The sequence below is a fragment of the Triturus cristatus genome, chromosome 3_1 (genome assembly GCF_964204655.1).
Source record: "Triturus cristatus chromosome 3_1, aTriCri1.1, whole genome shotgun sequence".
Classification (NCBI taxonomy): Eukaryota; Metazoa; Chordata; class Amphibia; order Caudata; family Salamandridae; genus Triturus; species Triturus cristatus.
The window spans coordinates 444,358,786-444,382,538 of NC_140583.1; the positions used below are offsets into that span (position 1 = coordinate 444,358,786).

Here is a 23,753-nt window from a genome sequence, read left to right on the forward strand (position 1 = left end):
CTAACTGCAGATTCCTCATCTTGTGAATTTCCCCATATGCCAGACTGGATCCAGAAACTTTCATAGCAATTCCCTGGCTCGTCGGCAGGTGGCATGGTGTGGCTCAGTGTCGTTTCGGTGGGTTCCAAATTATGCAGTCGGGGGCACAATTAGACTGCCGTCACCAGGCTCTGACATCAGTGCACCACTCAACTTCCACAAAAGGTCATACCTGTCTTCGGACATGACGCCATCCTCAGCAGCGAGGCATACGCTACTGGCTAGAGCCTGGACTTGTTACCGACGCCGAACCCAGATCCAATTGTTTTATTGGATTCGGAAACTCGACCCCACGATCTCCACTGCGTTATTTTACCTTTTCTGCTGCAGCTCAGCTGTTTTATGACCAGGATGTTGAAGGGAATACATTTTATGATGAGAGAATGTTTTTGAGGGCTTGCAAGAGGCCAGTGAGTTGTATACCTCCCCTGACATTGACTTGAACTAGCCTAACCCTATGGTAACTGAAGAGTCTGCCTCCTTTGCCACAGTCATCAGGAGGGTAGTCAAAGTTATAGACCTTAACCTACCAATGCAAGAGGTAAAGGCCAACGTGTTGATAGAGGTTCTTAACCTAGTATCTATCACTCAGGAACTTCCACTTCCTTTCAAATAGAGGTTCTTAACCTAGCAGCTTTCACTCAGCAACTTCCACTTCCTTTCAAAGAGACCCTAGTACATGTACTTGTGGGCACCTAGGCAACACTTGTATCTTGCCCACTGGTCAAAAGACAGGTGGCAGGGTGGCACATGCTTGCTTCCAGGGACATAGGCTTCACATATCACCCCAAGAGCTTGGTGGTGCAGGCATCATCCAGCCACCAGAACCCCAACTCTGTTCTCACCACTCTACTTGACAGGAAATCCAAACAGATGGAAAATTTAACAAATCAAGTTTTTTTTCCAGTGCTAGTCTTGCTCATTGATCAGTCAACAACTCATGCATCCTGGGACATCATTCACATAGAGTGGCGAATGTAGTGCCAGCAGTCCCAGAGGAGGTCAGGCATACCTTGTTACAGCTGCTCCTCAACAGCATAATGCTGCGAAATATGCAGTCCGTTCTGACCTGGACACAACCAGCTGCCTTGGTTAGGGCAGTTGGCACCAGCGTGGTACTTAGGTAACATATCTGGATCCAATTCATTGGCTTCTCTCGTACATCTAGCAGTCCCTAATGGACATGCCATGGAATGGCTTGAAACTCCGGGACAAAGGCTGATTCAACCCTCAAGAAATTTAAGGAGAGCAAAGTCACCACTCACTCTCTGGGCCCAGCTCAGCAGTTCCCCCAACATCCACACGCCTTTTGTGGGGATATCTACAGAGGTAGCATTAGTATGGACCTCAACAGGTCTCCCAGCCCTTTCAGCGGTGAGGCCAGGGAGCCGACTGGCAACGTTAAGGGGCAGACCACAACCCCTTAACCCCGCAGCTGCAAAACCGCTTTAACTTGTCCTTGGCGTCATACAATCACCCAATAATAGGCCGGGTCACCTTTTTCCTTCCTGGATGGAGGAGTATCACATCGGACTAATGGGTGCTCCAGATCGTAGAGGATGGTGTCTCCCTACCGTTTCTGTCCTATCCCCCGCACATGCGCCCCACACTGCAACACCTCCCAGAGGACCACTTGTTCATACTCTGCGATCCGTTCAGGCTCCCTTGGCCAAGGGAGCAATAGAGAGGGTGCTTGCATTGGAGATTGGGACTAGCTGTTGTTCCTTTTTTTTCTGGTGCTGAAAAAGGACTGAGGCCTTTGCCTCATCCTAGATCTCCACCCTCTGAACTTCTTCCTCAACAAGGACAAGTTCAAGATGCTCACCCTGACCCAAGTTCTGTCCGCCCTAGATCCAGGTGACTGGATGGTGGTGCTCGACATGCATGATGCATGTTTTCACATCCCTGTCTTTCAGTCACACAGGCATTATCTGCAGATCCAGCTAGCTTAAGAGGACTTTCAGTTCTCAGTGCTCCACTTTGCCATCACCAGTGCCCCTTGAGTGCCACGATAGTGATGGCATGGTTATACACATAATTTCTGTTTCATTAATTGTTTTTATATGTTTGTGTTGTGATAATTTTATGAACATTCTGAACCATTGTTTGGATTAAATACGATAGTGATGGCGGCAGTCACTGCCCTTCTGCGAAGCTTGGGATTGGGAATACCAGTCTGCTTATACCTCAACGACTAGTTACTGAAGGCGGACTCACCTCAAACAGTCATAAACCACCTCCAGACTACCTGTTAACATTGGGTCTCCTTCACAACAGCTCCCCTTTATCAGAGCCATCCTGGATACCATACCTTTTAAAGCTATTCGTCAACTTCACTCAGTCCAGGTCATTTGTGCTATGATCCCAATGTTTTAACCCTTGGCCTGGTTCTCAGTGAGAATGGCTCTGAGGCTTCTTGGATTTCTCCATCCTGCTTGTGGACCATACCAGTTGGAACATGCAGGCTCTGCAGTGCAATCCAATTTGTAGTTGGCTTACCACCAACGCAATCTGTCGGACTACATTCAGGTGTCAGAGGATTTATTGTTGATGGGTTGAGGAGGTCATCTGGGACAGGTGAAGATCAGAGGACTCTGGTCTCTGGCGGAAGCTTACCACCACATCAACTTGCTGAAGTTGCGAGCGATTTGTTTTGCACTGAAGGTGTTCCTCCCGACCACCCAGGGGGAATAGGTGCAAGTTCTCACAGACAACAATACCACCATGTGGTACTGCAACTTCAGCACTGAATACGGTCATGGGACCTGTGCCAGGAGACTCTGCGACTCTGGAAGTGCCTGAACCCACAGTTCATCTCCCTGATCTTTAAATGGCCAGGGTAGGTGATCTCGGTCACCGGTATCTAGTGGATCACGAATGATAGTTGTATTGGAGAGGGCCCATCGCATCTTCCAGCCATGAGGAAAATTTCGGCTCGATCTAGTCTCACTACAGAGAATGTGCAGTGTCCAAACTTTTGCACGTTAGAGTTCCCAGGAAAGTCCTTCCTGTGGGACATCTTCCAACTGCATGGAGGATCGGGATTCCTCTATGCCTTTTTGCCCCTCGCTCTCCTGCCCAGAGTTCTGAAAAAAATCAGGAAACACCAGGCCAAAGTTATCCTAGTGTTTCTGGACTGGGCAATGAGAGTGTGGTACCCGGAACTTCTGGCCATAAGCATTTGTCCTCCAATTTCTTGGAAGATCCTTCAGTCACTGCAGCAAACCTGGGTCCTGCACCTGAGACTGCACAACCTACACCTCTATGCATGGAAATTAAGTGGTGACAGTTGATGGCTTTCAGTCTTCCTCCCAAAGTTGTTGGTATTATTCTGGCAGCCAGGTGCCCCTCCTCTTAAGTCTGTATGTTGAGGGCGTCGGAAGAGGTTGTTGCCTGGTGTTCCCTCAGAGATATTCAACCCTTACAACATGTTTGTCTTCTGTTTTGTCTTTCATTGGTCCAACAAGGTCTGGCTGTGGCCACAATTAAAGGTTGTTTATTGGCCCTTTCAGCATATCTGATGAGCTAATGTGCACTCTATTCAAACCTATGCATAGTTGTATCTTATGTGTGTTAACTATTAAAATAGTGTTCCTTATCACAATAACATCTGCTAGACAAGTGAGTGAAGTCCAAACCTTGTGTGTCCAGCCACCATACACTTTGTTCTTTGCAGATACACTGGTAGTTCAGAAGAAGGCGGCATTCCTTATGAAAATTATTATGCCACCTGGTCAGCTTTCTATACTCCGCCCAACCTCTCTAAACAGGAGGAACAACTTCACCGACTTGACCACAAAAGGGCTCTTCATTTTTACAAGGATGGCGCCGAAGAATACTGGCCACATGACCAGATTTACGTTCACTTTTATGTAGGAAAAAAGGGTAAAGCGGTGCAAAAGAAAATCATTTTTCGATAGATTGTTCTATGCATAAAGATCTGCCTTGGGCTAGCTAAAAAAACATCCTACAGAAGGCTTGCATGTTTTTCTCTCCAGAGCAAAGGCTGATTCCACTGCACTGGCTTACAGTGTGCCAGTCAGGGGCATTTGTCAGGCTGCTATACGGCATCCCTTCACACATTTACGAAGCATTATTGCCTCTATAACCAGGTCCAGCAAGATCACCATTTTGCCACATCTGTCCTGCAGTGTTTCTTGGTCTAAGCCATTCAACAGACTGACCATTTGAGGAGGTACAGATTTAGTATCTGTATACAAGTTGAGGAATGTGCAGTTAGAAGTATCTAACAAAAGAACAAGTTACTTACCTTCGGTAACACCTTTTCTGGTAGGGACTCTATCTAACTGCAGATTCTTCATTGACCAACCCTGCTGCCCATTCTATTGATAAGTTTGCAAATATGACACACCTTCACACTACACTTCTGAATTTGATGGTTCTGCATTCGACGATGCGGACAGAAATAGACCGACATCAGAGCATTGAGGTGGCACTTTTATAGTGGCCTGGCATCACATCTGAAACCATTGGACCCGATGTGGAGCCACAGCTGCCATCTGCAGATGCCAAGGGAATTCCTATAGAAGGTTCTGGATCCAGTCTGGCCCCTGGGAAGTTTCACAAGATAAGGAGTCTGCAGCTAGATTGAATCTCTGGCAGAAAAGGTGTTCTGGAAGGTAAGTAATTTGTTCTTTCAGTTCACTTGCTTTAATATTTGAGGTGATAGTGTGATTCCTAGTTAGTGTTCCACTCCGACTGGAGGTTTACTAGTGTTGTTTATTTGACGTGGTAAAAACACAGGGAGTAGTGGAATGAGTTCTCTGCAACATAATTGTATTGAACTTACATAGTTCAAATAATGGTTAATTGGAATTATTTTAAAAAAAATAAGAAGCTCTCTCTTTATGGATGGACAGAAAAAAATGAAAATTAAATTGTAGTCGAACAGATCCTCACACATATATTTATGTATCTATTTATTGTTGATATTCATGCAGCTCATGGAGAAGCCTGCTGAAGGGCGCTAGAGGAAAAGCAAGTACTAAGAATAGTGGGTATCCGGCATTAGTTGGGAAATAGGTTGCAGACCGGTAAGATAGTTGGGCTGAATGAAGTGCCTGTACCTGTTCTTGTTTAAGTATTTATATGGTACAAATCTTCATGAGATCATTAGTGTGGTGGGCATTATAGCAATGAGGTGAAAACATTTGGTGAGGAACCTATTCATCGTTTGGATAGCTGGCTGGGGCACGGGGAATGTTGCATGGGGTCTTTCATCATCCGGCAGACTAGGTTGATGGCCTCCTTTATTGGTTGATTAGATACTCCTTGGAGAGCTGTGTTGTGAGATCTTTTATGAAATGCCGTAGGGATGGGAAATGCGAGGTGTTAGTGTTCCCATAGGGACTTCCTACCGTGGAGTCTCACCCGCGCAGAGTGGATTTTGATCCTACTTGAGTTAAACATAGACGTCTGGTGACTGGTAAGTACCCATCCATCAGTTTAGAGCGGTATCAGGCCTAGGTGTCTAAAAAGAGGGTTTTTAATCCACTCTCTGCAGGCATGTGTTTAGGTGGCGGTGGTTAATACAGTGGCAAGCCATGTACACATTTCAGGTGCTGCATACCGTAAGATGGTGTCTTTTTTAATAAGTGTGTAATTTTATGTTAATAGTTGCATCTTTCCTGTGATTAAGCCCAGCTATCAGACTCGTGTGCACTGATTACAGGTAACTTAGCTGCCTTAAATAGGGAGACGGCACCCTATAATTAACGGTCTGTTGACACACACAGTGCCCTAATCCTCCTGGGTCAAAACAAGTCATTTTGCAGTTTAGCAAAGATACTATTTGAAACATGTCACTGCCTGCTTCAGCGAGAAAGAAAACAATAACATTAGAAAAGCTGTGATGCGAAAGCATATCTTAAAAAAAGGCAAGATATTTCAAAGATTGTGACCATCGTATTTGTGTCTCCTTTTCATTAGTCACTAAAAATCTCTCAACGTGCCGACCAAAGCCTTTTTTGTGAATGAACAGCACATGCTTAAGTTGGCCCAGCCCACGCCGTTGTTGCAGCTCTTGAATTTTTCCTTACTTATTACTAATTCTCTAGAACTACCCCAAAATGCTAAGTGCAGCGTTTATGTGGCAATAATATTTTTGCCATTTTAACTCAGGATGTTTTGCTTGAACTGGTTAAAAATAGAAACTAAGAAGTGAACATACTTCCTGCCCTTCCAGTCCTTTGTCTTCCAAGAGGTGCTGGTGCTTGTCTGGTCCAGAGTACTGCCGTGCTGGTCACTATTGGTGAACTGTTCTCCTCCTCTCGAGTACCTGCACTGTGCAGTTGAACTACTCCTGTCCTGCCGTAGTGTGTGTGAGCGTAGGTGTGGCTCCTGTCCTACTGAAAGTGCTGCCAACTGGCACTTCATCGCCTGCACTGTCCAATTCAACATATTGGCTTCCGAGAGAGAAGGCCAGTACTGGTTCGCGCTTTACAATTACTGGGTTATTTATTTACTGTGATCACAATATAATATGTGCAGACAGTGAGTAACTCATCCAATAATTAGCAACAATTACATTTGATTAAGGACGAAATTGGAGCATATTATAAAGCTAATCAGGACCAAGAGGACTGATGTCAGACGCCAGTCAGCTACATATTTTAATGTGAATTGCAAGACATTTCCTTGGGTTTGTGCTCTCCACAGTCGCAACATGTTCAGGCCTCTACCCATGTAAAGGGTCGTCCACTTCACCTAATATTACTACGTCCAACCTGACACGCAACTGCCACTCCTCAGACCGACCATTCAGCAGACGTGTTTCTCTCTATTCTTCTAATCCTCATACTTGTTGCCCCTCATCATTCTTCAGACAACTAGGTAGAATTTGTCCAAAATCCCAGTAGAGTGAGCAGCTGGTTCTAGCGCTCACTGTTTGTCTGACTCTGAGACATCCTACTCCACTTTTAACACCTAGATTTCTGTTGCACATGATTCTTCCATCTCATCTCACTCAAGCTCAACATGCAGTTCAGCACTGCCCCTTCAGTCTCCTGGTATACTCCTCCTTTAGGCGCTGACAAATGCCCTTGCAAACAGCTAGAACGCCAGTGGCACATGTCTTACCAAAGCAATGATAAAGTTATGTACCATAAAGCAGTTTGTGAATACAAAAAACAAAAATGGCATAGAATTGCAATTGTATTGACCAAGCTACTTATGAAAGCAAAAAGGTTTTTAGCATTTGTAACTGTCTCTCCTCTCCCGACACCTGTAGGTCCTCCCGTGTTTCCTCCCAAAGCATCTGTTTCAGTCTGTCTGATTCTTCAGGATACAATTCTGAGCATTGTACAAACTTTTTAAACTCAATGCCCCTCTTCATCCAACTCAATCACTCCTTTGTCATTCCTGCCTTCTTAGTAGTGAAATTATTCACCTGCTTCACCCCACATTGAGTAGAGCCTGTACTGAATAAGCTCAGATCGCTATTCGGTTCTCCATTGCACCCCTGCCCAACTAGAATTTTGAATTGATAAAATAAGTGATTGGCTGGGAGAAGATGAATAATCCTTCTGGAAAGTGTGCTTCAAAGATAATATTGCAATTATATACAAAGGACGCAGGGGTCTAAGGAGGCCCCAAGTGAGCAGGTAATGAAACCAACAGAATCTCAATGAATCCACCAGAATCTCAGTCTTGTTGTGTTAAGTCTTAAACAAGGTGCTATTCATCTACTTGGACACTGCACCAATTAATTCTTTAAACTTCGCTTGTAGGAGGTTTTTACCATCTAAGAATGAGTATCATCTGCATATGCATAAAAATGCATGAATAATATGTGTGTGTGTGTGTGTGTGTGTGTGTGTGTGTGTGTGTGTATATATATAATATATATTTATTTATTTGCTGGTGGTCACAGATAGGACCATGTTTTCATAGGAAAAGCATTTTTTGACTTGCCTGTAACTTTGATGCCGTTTGGCGAATCTTCCTGAAATTTTCCCAAAAGAGTGTGCCGGTAATTCTAGATAATTCCCTCATTGGTTTTACAGTTTTGCCACGCTGTTATGTATTCTCCGTATGGGATACTGTTAATCAGGGGCGCCGGGTGGTTGCTATGGGCGTGGAGAATATTATTCCCCGATGCTTCCTTTCTGAATAAGCTGGTAATGATTTACTTATTTTCAATGGAAATTGGTGCACCTAGAAATCCGCATGACTACCCATGGCTTTTCCTGAATGAATCTGTGATTTTATTCAGTGCTTGATTACACACATTTACTTTGTTCACTTTGCACTTTATCCAATTTATCATTTTTAACATACAGAGAAACGGGGTGGCCGGGATCAAGTAACATGATCATGACACTTCCTCACTGACCAAGATGTAGGGTAAAATTAATGAATGGAATTCATTCCCCAACATAATGTCGTAGCCCATTCCTGCAGTTGGTTTCTGCAGTCGGAGAGATCCTGAAAATAGATTTTTGCTGAATTATTAAGGAATAAGTGTCCAATAATCAATTTGGATAGATTGCATACTATTTGTTAAGGTTTTCCGTGAGGGCTACAGAGTGAGGAAACCCGACTTTTCACACACTTTGTAATTTATCTGATTCATCAATTGTCAAATTTTGCTCACAACAGCTGATACCTTTGCCAAGAAAGATTTATTATTAGTACAGAGAAAATTAATTGGTATTACTTACATATATATATTTTTGATCGCATTGAATTGCATAACGTTATTGTTCCTTATTATGTAGGAATATCTGGGCATGAATCAGTCTAAATTGCATTAATTTTGAGGAATTTACCAATGAAAAATATGTAAGCACATTGCAATTAGACAGTATACTGTGAAACACAGCTGTGGTGTTTTATGTTGCCATACAAATTGAATCATGCAACTTTATTGAATACTGCCGACACATTGAATAGGGATACTATGTGTTGTTATACTCAGGAATGTATTATGATCAGTGCAATATTATTTAGTTTGTCAATTTTAATTAAGAGAAATATCCTTATTGAATGCGAAAATGAATTAGGAATGTTTTATCAAAATCGGGATACTGTTGATATGTACAATGGTATCTCTTCTCTGATTATGAGCTTCCAAGATTATTTCTATAGGCAATTGGGCACAATAATGTTACTCGAAGAAGGCTCTTGCCAAAACATGTCATCTTTGTGCATAAATAAATACTTTTATGCTGTCTAGAGGTGTGCCGCTGTATTTATTCTTGGAGTTCCAGGAATCGCAAAAGGATATCATTTCAGACGGAGGCTGCCGCCGTCACAGACACCGGTACAGTTGGAAGGTGAACGGGCAGGAGTAGCATACCGCTGTGTGTGTGTGTGTGTGTGTGTGTGTGTGTGTGTGTGTGTGTGTGTGTGTATGTATATATATATATATATATATATATATATATATATATAAAGATATGACCATGCGACTAATTACTGCCTATAGTTGTTATGAGAAAAAAATGCGTAATATTCTCAGATCTAATTGGCCCATCCTGAAAACTGATATAACTCTTGCTCCTCTTATTACTGAAATTCCTAGCATTACTTTTAGATGGGCTCCTTGTATGCGAGATGCTTTGGTTAAAGCCAGTCCTGAATCGTGTAAATCAACTAATTGGCTTTCCAATCGGAAAGGTTTTTTTAAGTGTAGCTCGTGCAGGGCATGCAAATTTGGTGCGAATACTTGTGAATATAGTGATGCCTTCAGTCAAGATATTAATAAAATTGAAGGTTTTTTTACCTGCAAAACTGATAATGCAGTTTATGTGCTTCAATGCTCTTGCCATCTTCGCTATATAGGCAGCACCAAACTTCAAGTTTTTAATCGTATCCTGCAACATCTTAGAGCTATTGTCAATTCTGATTCGAGCTATCCAGTGGCGCATCATTTTAAATTAGTTCGCCAAAATAACTTTAAAGATCTTAGCTATTTTGATATTGACGCTGTCCCATTCACGAAGAAAGGTGGAGATAGAGAGAAAAGACTCAGACAATTGGAAAGCCATTATATTTTATTGTTGGATACTAAGATCCCAAATGGATTAAACACTGGGGAAGACCTGCATAATTTTTTATAAACGTAGAGAATTGATTCCCCCGTACTGTACATCTCTGATTAATTGAATCTTTTAAATGATGATGATTCTTAGTCAGTTTCTTTCTTTATCATTGCTGCTATATTCTTGTCTTATTTATTAGATGTCATATTGGTTTTCACCCCCCTTTCCCCCATTTAGCTGTGATTTATTTCAATTATTTTATACTTTGTCTGTGTCGTTTTTAGCTGGTTTTATCTTGTGGTTTTACCAGTTTTATTCTCGATATTGATGGGGTGTTTGTGGTTGGTTTGAATTTTAGCTGGGGGTTAATGGATTTGGAATTTTTAATTCTCACCACTCTTTCAACTCTTCTGCTGGAGACATTATGTACAGCTGTAAGATATTTGTCCAGTTTTTTCCTTTTTCCTTTGGGAAGGTTTATTACTTAATTTTCATGCTAGGACTGCTTCATGTACGGTCTTTCCATAAATTAATATATATATTTATGAATTTATTCATTTTAGATTTGGAAATTGCTTTATGGACACTTTCTCTATTATGATGTGTTGTTTTCTTTTTCAGAGTTTTTTGTTTACATTACATTTTTTCTTTCATTACTTATTGTATTAGTTTGCTACTTTGTGTTATTTTGCTCACAGATTTTCTTTCGAGTATGATTTAATATTCGGTTGTTGATTTATTAATTTTATGTGTATTTATTATGTATGCATTGAGCTGCTAACTAAATCTAGAACACAGGTCTGTTCTGCTTTTTCTTACAATCTTCTCTTTACCGACAGTCTATGGGCACTTGCCCAATACATTTTTATTCCCCTGTTTTTCCAGTACATATTATGGCGCGATGATTTTGTGACATATATTTTATATATTGTATATGTATCTTTTATATCTTTTTCGCTTTTACTGTTTACAGGGGTGTATATCAATAATTGAATAATTTTTATCAATTATTTTGCCTGTCGATCTAACTTTAGAATGTATGAAATTATATATACATATAATATTTTGTCAGCATAAAACTGGTCAGACCTGTAAAGATTTTCGATCAATAGTATGTTTTCTATGTTTATTTAAAAAATTAGCAGTTTTGGCGGCATTCTACACGCTATTTAAACTCTACGATCTTTTTTGCATGTCATGTGATCAAGACCGGGTTCCCCGGTCGAAACGCGTCATGCTGCTGTCCGAAGAATAAAGCACTTTATTTTCTAAAAAGCTACGGAGTGGTCTGTTCCTGTTGCTTGCATTCCGTGCATGGTGAAGGACTTTGGAAATCATATATATATATATATATATATATATATATATATATATATATATATAATGTGTGTGTGTATATATATATATATATATATCTCACAAACCTCGTCTTCAGCGTTTTTCCAAAAAACAAAAAGAGCGTAGAACAAAAAGAGCGTAGACCCAGGTTTAGTGCTATCATTCATTGTTCAACACACCATCATGACGCGTTTCGGCAGATCCCTGCCTTGATCACATGACAGCAGTGTAATGCGTTATACCTCATTTTAAAGTGCAAGTGCGATTGATCAATAATGAACATAGAAAAAATACTACACGATTCATGCATAAATGCAATCAGATTTCACATTGTTTCAATACAATAAATGTGGAAGGGGTTTCCGACTAAAATTTTAAAATACATCATTCTAAATAAAATTTGTACTTTAATTTGTTTTAGTCCCCATTTTAGTATTGTTGAAATATTTTGCGTAAATGCAATAACCTCCTTTCCTTTTTCTAATAATCTATGTCAGTACTAATTCAATTGATAAATTGAAAGAAAAAAAAATTGTGCCCAAAAGTAGTAAAATAGAACATGAAAATACCTCACCAGTGCCTACAATATAACGTGCTAGTGCTAAATAAAGACGTCATATCTATCGCCTTAAACAGTACTGTAGTTCTTTTTTATCTCTTAATGTACTGTTATGGCTTCTAAAAAAACATGTGCAAATGACAGCATGTGCAGAAATGAATGAATTTGGGGAAGCATGCCTAAAGTCTTTAAAGTGCTGAGACAAATGAATCCCACAAACATAACTATACGCCTATAAATATGTAAATAAATACATAAATAGTCTTATAGATATAATTCATACATCTTAAAACCTGATAAAAGCTTTGATAATGCTTAAAAGGATGTTTGTCTATCTAAAATCCTTATTATGCAAATTTCATAAACAAAATGTGTGCAAAATTCCAAACCAGTCATTGAGCAGTAGGTCCAATCAATGGGTAAAACAAGTCTATGCATTGATTAAAATCCAACAATACAGACATTTTCATTCAGAGTCAATTTACAAGAGAAAGTCTTCTCCCCATTTGTCATTACCAATCTCTTTCTCGCACCTGACCATAAGAACCTTAGAGTTTGGTGTGCTAGCTAAGATATAATATTATCCAAGGACAACTTTCAAATCCAGTTATCACAAATAGTTAATACTTAGAGATATGTATACAGGTCCTCACTCATATTTAATCCCCCTGGCTGCTTTGTATCTCGCTGGAGGATGTAGTGAGTCTCTAGACGTCTTAGCTTCCCTTCCCGGTCTCCCTCTCTCCTTTGTGGTGGAACAGTGTCTATGACGTAATACTTGAGATGATTAAAGTTGCTTTGGTGATGCTCCTGAAAGTGCCTGGCCACTGGATAATTAGGGTCTTTGTGATTGCCCTGGTGTGTTGTAGAACCCTCTTATGTGCTGCCAACTTAGTGCTTCCAGTGTACGCCAACTTGCAGCTGCATTCTAACACATATACCGCGAAATCGGTCCTACATGTAAGATGATATTTAATCATCTGAGGTTTATCACTGAAAGCAGTTAAATAAGATGTTCTATTGCTTCCGTATAGACGTGCTTTGCAATTGGAGCATTTAAAAAATCCCTTTCTTGGGTTGAGCCAACCTTCTCCCTCCTTGTATTCCGGACTACTCTTTACTAACACATTTGCCATAGACACCGATTTTCTATATGTTATCAAAGGGAATCTGGAAAGAGAGCTGCCTATGACGGGATCTTCCCTGACTATAGGCCAATTGCGCTGGATGATTTTGCGCAGTTGCTGTTCCTGTCTAGAGAAGGTCAAGATGAGTCTTATTGGTTCAGTAGAGACTGACAAACTTTCATCAGTTGGTTTAAGAGAATGGTCTTTATATTGTAGCAGATCTTCCCTAGCAATAGCCCTGGATTTGCAGATAGCTGCATCTATAGTTTTGATGTTATAACCCTGCTGTAAAAAGCGTATTTTGCTATCCGACTGATGCTTTTCCAAGTCTGTGTTGTTACTGCAAATCCTGGGTAGGTGCAGCATTTCCCTGTAGGGAATGCTGTGAATTAGATGAGGGAGATGTGCACTGGATGCATGGGGCAAGGTATTGCCCGCTGTCTCTTTGCGGTAAAGGGAAGTGGTTATGATTTTGTTTACTACTGTGACCTTAACATCTAAAAATGTGACACTACTATCGCTAATGCAAGATTAACATTGTTTATATTAATTTGAGCAATGAAATACTTAGCTTCCATCTGTGTGCCACTCCATACAATAATCAAATCATCGATGTATCGAAGCCAAGATACCACCTTCTCACAATAGATTCGTTCAAATTGTTTCCTGAGGACCAGCTCCTCCCACCAGCCCTTGAACATGGAAGCATAACTGGGGGAGAAGCTGGCCCCCATGGCAACACCCTGCACCTGCTGAAACATTTGTTTTTTTAATAAAAAATAATTGTTTTCCAAACAAAAAACCAACATGTCCATTAGCATTCTGTTGTGCTGCAAATACTCAATCGGTCTTCTGGCTAAAAGGTACTCCACTGCTTTCAATCCATATATATATATTTATACACACACGCATATGTTTGCATCTGTGTATATAAATATATTTTTAAGGATATATATATATATATATATATATGTGTGTGTATATATTCACTGAAAAAACCATAGGTTTCAGGCACGTATAGTTAAAAATTAGCATATAAAAACCTTAGAAATTCACTGAAAAAACCATAGGTTTCATGGACGTTATAGTTAGTTGGACACACACCCACCCATACAGCTGTTTCCACATGCACTCTTGAACCCATACACCCAGTGAATCAACCACTCACACATCTATGCACAGAGTCACACACCTCCCACCCCCACCCACACCCACACACACACACAGGCACCCATACAAATACTCAGGCAACCAATCAATAACCCATATAGACACTTGTGGACTCACCAACCCATGCAGCAGCTTACACAACAGACAGACTGATGCAGACATTCACACAGTTTAGTTACTAACCCATGCATTCAGTAAGACACATAAATCACTCAATTATACAGTCAGTCACGCACCTACTTAATCCTCCATCCAGACACTTATACACCCACTCATTCTTCAATACACCTTGGGATATATATACAACATATTTAAACTTTAAAGAAACACACAGTCACTGGATGATGTAATCAGTGATGTAATTTGATATGTCATCAGTGATGTCATCAGTGATGTCACTGATCATGTCATGAATGATGTAATATGTGACGTAATCAGCAGTGTAATGCGGGGGTGCGAGTTATAGTTAGCTGAACTAACTATAACGGCAGAATTTCACTGGTTTTGTATGAGTGAAATGTCCAACAAACTAGAACGTCCCTGAAAACAACCTATGGTTTTTTCAGTGAATTTCTAAGGTTTTTTAATTTTTAATTTCTAACTATAACGTGCCTGAAACCTGTGGTTTTCTCAGTGAATATCAAGGGTTTTTAAAATGCTAATTTCTAACTATAACGTCCCTGAAACCTATTTTTTTTCAGTGAATTTCAAAGGTTTTTAAAATGCTAATTTCTAACTATAACATACCAGTCGTGTTTTCAGAGTGGTGGAGAAAGGTGAGCGTGCCCTCCAAACACCTTTTAGCAATCCCACTGTGTGGGATTTACTGGAGGTAACAGGAGGGGTAGTTGGCCCCCAACGTCAACCCTGGGCCCACTACCCCTTTTATTACCTCCAGTAAGTCCCACACAGCAGGATTGGTAACTTGTTATATCAGACCCCGCCCCCTCCCTGCACTACTGTGCAAACGCGCCCCGTAAGTTGGAGGATTAAGTCCCCTTGAATCCTGAGGGTCCCTGGTAGCCAACTAGCCCACCAGGTACCTCCAGTAAGCGCTACAGAGCTGTGTTGCAGAGAGGTGTTCCGAGGCCAGACTTAGAAAGTGTCCTCCACTCCTCTATCTGCTGGCTGTGACGACAGCCCAGCCTCACACTGCACCTAAAATGCAATCGAACTGAGCCAGTACTGAAAAATAAAATGATAATAACATGGTGTTATCATTTAATTTTTTTTATTTTTGTACTGCTCCGAGAGCAGTGGGGAGATGCTCCTCTGCCTTAGCGGAGGAGCCACCGCTAATTAGCATGCAACACAGGAACTAATGAGAGAGAATGCTGGGAGAGTGGTTAGGGTGAAAGAAAGGTCTACTAAGGAGAGACAAGCAGTGGAAAGCAGTAGGGCAGAAAGTGATGACGAAAAAGTTATGGAAACATGGGTTCTGCAGATGAGGAACTTAGAAGGGCGGAGGAAGAAGGTGAGGGACCTACAGAAAAAAATCATGGAACAGGAGAAACCCAAAAGATATGGGGAAAACAGGGAGAGCATTAATGTCTGAGGGAAAAAAAAAACAGTAACAGCAGGGTACGCTTGGAAACAATCAGAAAAACGTGAAGAATAACGACTGTTAAAGCGTCAAGGGGAATCGCAGGAATGTCTGGAACTGCTAGCAGGAGGAGGAATAGGCAAAGGAGCAGATAGCGATGAGGTGAAACAGGGACTACTAATGTAGAGTGAAACATGAGAAAGGGAGAACAGCAAATGTTGAGTTAGAAAAAGAAATACCACAGAGAGCGATAACTGTTGTTGAAGCTTGAAATGAAAAAAACATGTAGCTGGAGATGTTGTGTAGAGAGAAAATCTGGCTAATTACGAACTGCCTAAGACGATGCAGTTTTATCAGAAAGTGATAATGAGGGAAGTGGTGGGAGAAAGGAATTGATGAAGAAGAAAGACCAGAAGGAGAATATACTAGTAAATCTGAAAAAGAAAAGAAAGGGAAAATAGTCCTTTGACCATTGAAATGTATTTTAGGATGCAGAAGGTTATGTATGCTGTGGGCTTTAAATTACCTGTGTGGTATCATTATTATAAGTGTAAATATGAAATATTACAAATATGCATAGTGTACACTGCGTTCTGTATGTGTAGTATATGTGCATGCTGTACCATTGTTATATTTCATTTGATGGTCTCTGAAAGGGTATCCCTGGCGAAAGCACCCAGAATTCCTTCTTACACGGATTGTGTGACCAATTAACCAGATGAATCTCGGATTTGCAGAAGTCCTTCAGTGAGATGAGGGGGATAAGTAATTTATTTGTGTGATTTATTAAAATCATTACAAAAGGTGTTAAGAACAGGAAAACAATAACATTTAAAATCAATTTTAAGAGCTTACGTTCATTATAAAATCTTGTCCACAATTTGATGCGTTGGTGCTTGGACAAAGTTCTTGTGGCAAGGTTAAAACGGAGGAGTATCTGTTATCGTTTAGAGGATTACAGTAAAGTGCCAGTGTTTTTTATTCCCACATCTCTCATGACTGTTTAACCATGCGTAGGGTATGTGGCGATGAATGTGCCCGTAGTCGATTTAGGTCCTATCATTAATGTACTAATAGTGTAGGAGGAAAGCCCCTAGTGGCATGAGCTTCGTCTGGCTGTTGATTGCTGTCTGATTCGGCCATGCTGCTTTTCAGGAGGGTGCGCAGCGCATATGTTTTACAAATTTACCAATGTTGGCCATATCTTTGATGGTATCCAGAGTTTAGAGCTGATGAATGGCTTAGTTTGTTGGGCGATTGCCATGTTGTGGGGAAATGGCTCTAAAATGCATTTGGCGGGCCTGTCGCAGTGCCGGGCAGCATCAAAGTATGTGTGCCAGTGATTCCTTTTTATATTTGCACAGTCTGCACTCTGAGAAGGATCCAAGCAGCTTCCACGTTGGATACAGTTCTTTTAGGGGAAGCGGGTGCAGCCTTGCTGCGAAGATCCAGTTGAGAAACCATCTCCCCATGGCCTCGTTCGGATGGAATGTTGATGCAGACAACATATGCTGCAATTTAATGGTTCTCCATGGTATCCAAATGGCTAGTTAATTTTGTTGAAGAGATGACAAACCTTGCCAGGACAAAATATATCTGCTATAAGTAGCATGACTGAATAGCCACTAATAAACTTTTGCCATTAATTTGAGTAAACCTACTGGCAAAGGACTAAAATAGCAAGTAATTATTTATAGGCAGACTAACAACAAATGTACATTCTTTGCTTGGTTAATACTAGTGGCAAGATTTACTTTTGTGACGTTATTGTTTTTAGAGGATCTTCAGATTCTTTAAGGGTTCCTTATCAGACCCAGCATCTTATTTACAACTGATATGTTTCTTGGCACCCTGATGGTCAACTGAGTAGCTAAAGGTCACCCAGTCAGATCAGAGTAGTCAGAGTAGTAAGAAATCTGCTGTATTAGTGATGATGACCACAGCAAATATTATCACTCCCTTTAAGTTCCTCTGTCTCCAGTATAAAGAATTTGAGGTTTAATGATGTGTGCCTCTGATCTGCTTCTACAGTACATATTGATTGGTCAGCAACTGGGATGTAATTTCATTCTTCCTAACTGTTAAACTCTAAATAACAACAAGATTGGGTGTGTGGTAGACCTAATGAATTGAGTTATAAAAATTAGACGATGTCATAGTTTCCAAGACTTTGTAGCCAATGTGTTGGAAGAAACATGCATGAGAACCCCATCATCTTAAATCCCTACATCAGTATAGGAATCTAATAGGGGGCTTGGTTAAAAAGTAACTGATGTTTGTACAGTCTGGTCCTTGGTTAAGACCTAAGTTTCCACTAGCAGAACAATGTGTAGTATATCTTCTCTACATCTTTGTATGTGTTTGTGTGCATGAAGGAAGCTCTGTGACTGCAGCAGGGACACTGTTCGTCTGGGCATGAGGCATGCCATATGTTTGGATACCTCGTTGGAAGCAGAGGTTGAACTGAATTCAGAGTTGCGAGAATCTACTTGAAGCTGTGCAGACACATTACACTGCACACCTTTGAGAAGACCTGTGAGCCTCTGAGAACCAAAACGTACTGCAATCTCGGTGGTATCTGACCCTCAGTCAGCAGAGAAAGGCAAAGAATTGTCGATTCGGTACTCGTAGCGTGTGCGTCCAAGGTGGGCGAAGAGTATAGAAACACCTGCGACTGCTTATGGTCTGTACTAGCAATGCTGAAGAAGTTGAGAACCTGTTTGGCGACGGAGAACTATGCATAAGCTTAGTACTGTAGATCACCCACTTTAGAGAAACTTTACCAGATATATTTGCATCCTTTCCATGACATGCTTAGAATTGGACATCACAGCCAACAATTGCTTGGAGAAAATACTGAGCAAAGGTAACAAGAACAAGCGGTTGCCAGATCTGAACTGAGTGGAGAATGAACATGCACACTGTGATAAGAGACCTGACAATTCTAAATGTCACTGCCACCTCCATGTGCGTTTGTCAAGCAGAGTTGCGGTAGGGTGTTGAGAAGCCACACCAAAGGTAATGGAAGTGTAACTCTTCTGAGCCTTCCATATGTACTAAGGACAACAATCAGCTTATGGTATGTATTTTGGCAACTGTGCCAGACTATTTACAAGCACCATGTGGAGGGAGTTAACAGAATGGTGATTGATCATAAACTTGAAGTCAAAAGCACATTCACACATAAAGTTCATTCACTACCAGGTGCTACTGAGGCACAATGTGCTTCTTCAAACTCAAAAATAGTTTGGCTTTTAGTCAGTGTTTTTTTTATTTTTGGCGAGGGCCATGAAGCTCCCCAAATTTAAAGTTTTACAAAAACCATGACAAAAATGCAAACATTGACAAAACCAAAAGGCTAGCAGCTAGTGTCCGTTCCATTGGCTTTACCAGTGCTTGTTTTCATTTGTTGTTTGCCTACAATGTCTTGTTGAGTGAGCGTGATCTCGAGAGACAGAAAGGCGACATAGCGGAGCTTGTGTTTGTGGCAATACGTGAGTATTTTTTACTGATGTTTGCAGAGTGAGTTGTACTTTAGAGAGTGCGAGCATAAAGACGGGCTGATTGGATGACCTGCAAGCATTGTAGTTGCCATTTGCAGACGAGGCAGATTCTGGAGTGCCAGTGAGAGTGCCTCCCAGGGTGTGAAAAGAGGGGCAGTTGAACTGGTATGCGGATCACTTCTTCTTCATTAGGGGTGTGTGAGAAAGTGGCTCTGTATATACTGTTCCCAAATAGGTACAGGGTGTACAGAGTCCACAGTCCCCAGAGGTTTGGCAGAGGCTAAAGTTAGACATAACCTTACTCTCTAAAGTGGTAGCTTGGTCGAGCAGTAAGGCAATATCAGAGGACAGTGTAAAGCATTTGTTGCACACACTCAGCCAGCAAATGGTCTCTCACACTCAATAACTGAACTCTAGGCCAATGGTTTATATATAAAAAAGATATGCTTGTTTTATTTTAGAACCAACAATATACTTTCTCAGAATGAGATGCTTTATATAAATACTTTTGCAATATGCAATTGACTTTTGTAGAAAGTTACAAGTGGTTGCAATAGGCAACACAATTTTAAACACAATAATGCATTGAGTTCAATGGAAGTTTCAAGTTATTTGCCACAGATTACTTTTAGGATTACTTTTGGAATTCCAGGACTGGATCCTAGATTAAGTCCTGGGTCAGTACTTGGAATCAAGTGATAAAAGTCGACTTAATTACTGTGATGATTTTTAGACAATATTTTGCTATTTTAAAAGTTGACAGAAAATATTTCATAGAAAACAGTCAATGATTCCCTATGGCAGAAAATTCAAGTTGCAGGTATAGTATGTTCTCGTCACTTTTGTAATCCAGTACTGGGTGCCTAGACTCAGTACTGGGACCTTTATCCAAAACAGGTAAGTAATTGCGTTTTCAGATATTCTACGATTTTTAAAGAATATTTAAAGATTGCAGAAATTGACAGAAGAAATTTCACAGAAAAACAGTCAATGATTTCCTATGGGAGAACATTGGGTTACTGGTAAGTACAGTTGTAAGTATTTTTCATAGTCCGTGCTGGGCACCAAGATCCAGCACTGGGAGCTCACCTAAGAGCAGGTGAGTATTTTCGTTTTCGTTACTCGGCTGATTTTTGGTGAATATTTTAGGTTTTGAAAAGTCTACACTTAGAAGAAATTTCAGGAAAAGCCAGTCAATGTTACCCTATGGAGAAAATTGAGTTATTGGTTTAAAGGTAAGTACTCGACTGGCAGAGTTAAGGTTCTGGGCATAGACTCGGGAGTCTCCCAGGGTCAGGTAGGCACAGTTGGTTCACCCTCAGCGGCACAAGCGCGGCCGTATGCAGAGAGAGTTAGGCCCAATGTTATCCATGAGAGGTAGGAGGGCCTTGGTTGGTGGCTGCTGACAAGCAGGCCACGCGGCTGTGGGAGCTGGGCTCCTGGTCACTTACTCAGGGCAATTGGGGAAGTAGATAGGTGTAGAGGCTGCACTGCCAGTGCCACTCGGGCGGCTGGGTGCAGGGTGCTTTTGAGCCTTCGGGCGCTCAATTGATTTCAATGGGAAATCTCCGGTTTAGAAAAAGACTGCAAGCTCGGGGACGAAGTTTCTTCAGGTGCCACCACCACTTTGAGAGGTAAGTTGGGTAGTTGGAGGTAAGTTGTGTAGTTGGAGGATAGGTATGTACCCCGGGATTGGGCACAGGGGGCTGCGAGGCGCTGGGTGCAGGGGTGCCTTTTGGTGTCGGGAAATCTTACCCTCTGTTGATCTCGGTTGGGAGGGCACCTGGTTCTGAGGCTGCAGGCTTCTTCAGGAGTGTCGAGGGAGGTCCTTGGGTGCCGGACTCGGGGTCACAGTCGCCGTGGGGTCGTCCTCGTGGTCTTTGTTCACTCCGGCACAGGCCAGGCTTTGCTAGTGCAGAGTGTGCTGGGTTTGCGGTTCCGGGCTGCTGCCAGGGATTAGAAGTAGGTTTTGAGTAGAGCCTCTACTCATGGGAGTCCCAGGGGTTTAGAGTCAAAAGGTAGCCAGGTCCTCCGGGGTTTGTGAGGTTGCTGGCCACAAGAGATGCCGGGTTGGAGCAGGAGCAGGTTCGAGGGTCGACAGGCCGGTAGGGCTGGGGCCCAAGCAGTTGGTGTCTTCCTCTTCGTAGCAGCTGCAGGGCAGGTCTTCTTTCTTCTAGCTCTTCTTCGGATTTTGGAATCTGGAAAAGGAAGGTTCAGGGTGCCCCTAAATACTAGATTTAGGGGCATTACAGGTAGGTGAAGGACAGGGACCAATGGGTCCCTGGCCTGGGGTGGGTACACCCCCTATCCTGCCTCTCTCCTGTGGCAGGGGGGCAGTAGCCTAGTCCTGATTGGGCAGGGCTTCCCATCTTCAAGATGGCGAGAGCCCGGAGATGTGCTTCACCTCGCCTCCCCCACCTGAGGGGTGGGGTTGTCAGGCTGACACATCCCCTGTCCTTATTTGGGGTTTCCGGCCAAGCTTCCAGCCAGAGTGGGGGGTTGCAGTGGCCTGGGGAAGCTCACATGCCTTTGAAGCTTCCCCCTGCCCATCCTGGGGAGGAGATTTAGCACCTCGCCCAGGATGTGCATTGTTGCAGACCTAGGAAAGCAGGGGCTCTCCTACCCAGGGGTCCAGCAACATGTCTGCTGTGTGGCAGCCTCAGAACAGACGTGGATTGTAGGTTAGGTTTCAGGGGGCATCTCTAAGATGCCCTCTGGGGTGCTTGGTACATTAAATCCCACACTGGCATCAGTGTGGGTTTAATGTGCTGAGAAGTTTGATACCAAACTTCTCAGTCTTTAGTGTTGCCATTATGGTGCTGTGGAGTTCGTGTTTGACGAGTTCCCAGCACCATATACTCTTAAATGGCAGCACTGCACTTACAGTGCCCAGAATGGACCTGGGCACTGTAGGGGTACAGGGATCCTGCTCCTGTGCCCACACCATTGGCATAGGGCACCCAGCTAGAGGAGTGGCTGATGTATGCCATGGCAGTGTAGGTGGTGGGCATGGCACACAGGGATGTGTGCCATGTCGACTCTTTGTTTTGTCTTGTACCCAGACACTCAGCCTGCAAGGGCAGTTTGTGTGTGTAAGGGTACAGCGCCTCTAAAGGTGGCGCAATGAGTGCTGCAGCCCTTAGAGGCCTTACCTGGTCACAAGGCCCTGGGTACCTAGGGTACCATTTACCAGGGGCTGACATGTGGGTAGGGTTTGCCAATTTGTGTTTTAGGGAAGGAACATAGGACCTGGGCCCCTGATTGGCAGGAGTCCAGGGCACACTCAGTCAAAGTACATTCAGCATTTCAGCAAAAAGTGGGGGCATACCATGCAAGAAAGATGGCACTTTCTCACAGGGTGTGCCTGGCCCTTTGTAGTTTTAAGCATGGTTCTGTACGAGATGACTCCTACAGTATTACTATTGTTAGGGGACATTTCTGTGCGATTTAGTGTGAATAGTTTCGTTTTCAAATTATGGAACAGCTGCGAGCATAAGTGTTAGCATTAAGAATGCCTGGATTTTACGGTTGTATACAGCTGAGTTACATATACACCACCACAGTAGATCTCAGATGCCTTCAGAGATAAATCATGTGAATGGGATGCCTACTTTATATGTACACAAGGGGACAGATGTGAGATACAGGGGTCGCGGGGTTCTGTTAACACTCTTATGCTCCAGGTTATGGTAATTGGTGTCTACATGTTGAATACAAACTCTGTGATTGGTCCAATGGGCTGATCCAGGTTTGAGGTGCCAGAATATGGGTCCACCTTCCCTACAGGTCTCTATGGATGTGCACCCGAGGTGCTCTGTGTCTGCAGCGGGTACGCTGTGTGTGGGTGAGCATCTGGTTTGGAGGCGTTGGGGACAGCTGGTTTTGTATCTACCTCAAGGAGAACGATGGCTCCTGCTGTGTCAGTGTAATGAACTGTGAGACAAGTGCCGGGCTGCACCTGTGTGTGTGTGTTTAAGTGTATCTATGTAAGAGTTGAAGTCTAGTTAGGCATACTGTCCTTAACCTTCTGTCACAGTGAAGCTGCTGCCTCACCGCTTATTGAACTTCTGCCCCTTTGTAGTTGTAGGACACTTCTGGGGTCACGTCATCAGGGAGGGGAGGCCTGAGATGGATGAGATAAAAAGATAGCTAACACAGTGAAGAATGTGGCCAAATCGTGTTGTAGAGTGAGGTACAGTATGCGTCTTATGTGTTCACCAGGTGAATTTTTGTGTGTACCTACCTTCCGCTCTCAGTAACAACCTCTCTGGTGTGAGTGGGTCACATGTAAATAATCTTTGTGGAGTATGACACCCAGTCAGCTTTATACATGTTGTTTCTTCTTGAATAAAATGCAAGCTGGAAGGGTTCCCTCGTCCCGGAACCAGGAATGAGGCACTCTGGTTGTTCTACACAACCAAAAGCAAAAGACAGCACGTATGTAGTGCATACAAGCTGAGTAGGTCCCAG

General features: G+C 42.4%; 1 protein-coding gene across 1 annotated transcript in view; it reads left to right on the forward strand.

Moving 5' to 3' along the window:
* Window positions 1-23,753, forward strand: part of SPPL2A (signal peptide peptidase like 2A) — a 291,455-nt gene that overhangs the window by 224,352 nt on the left and 43,350 nt on the right. The window lies entirely within an intron of this gene.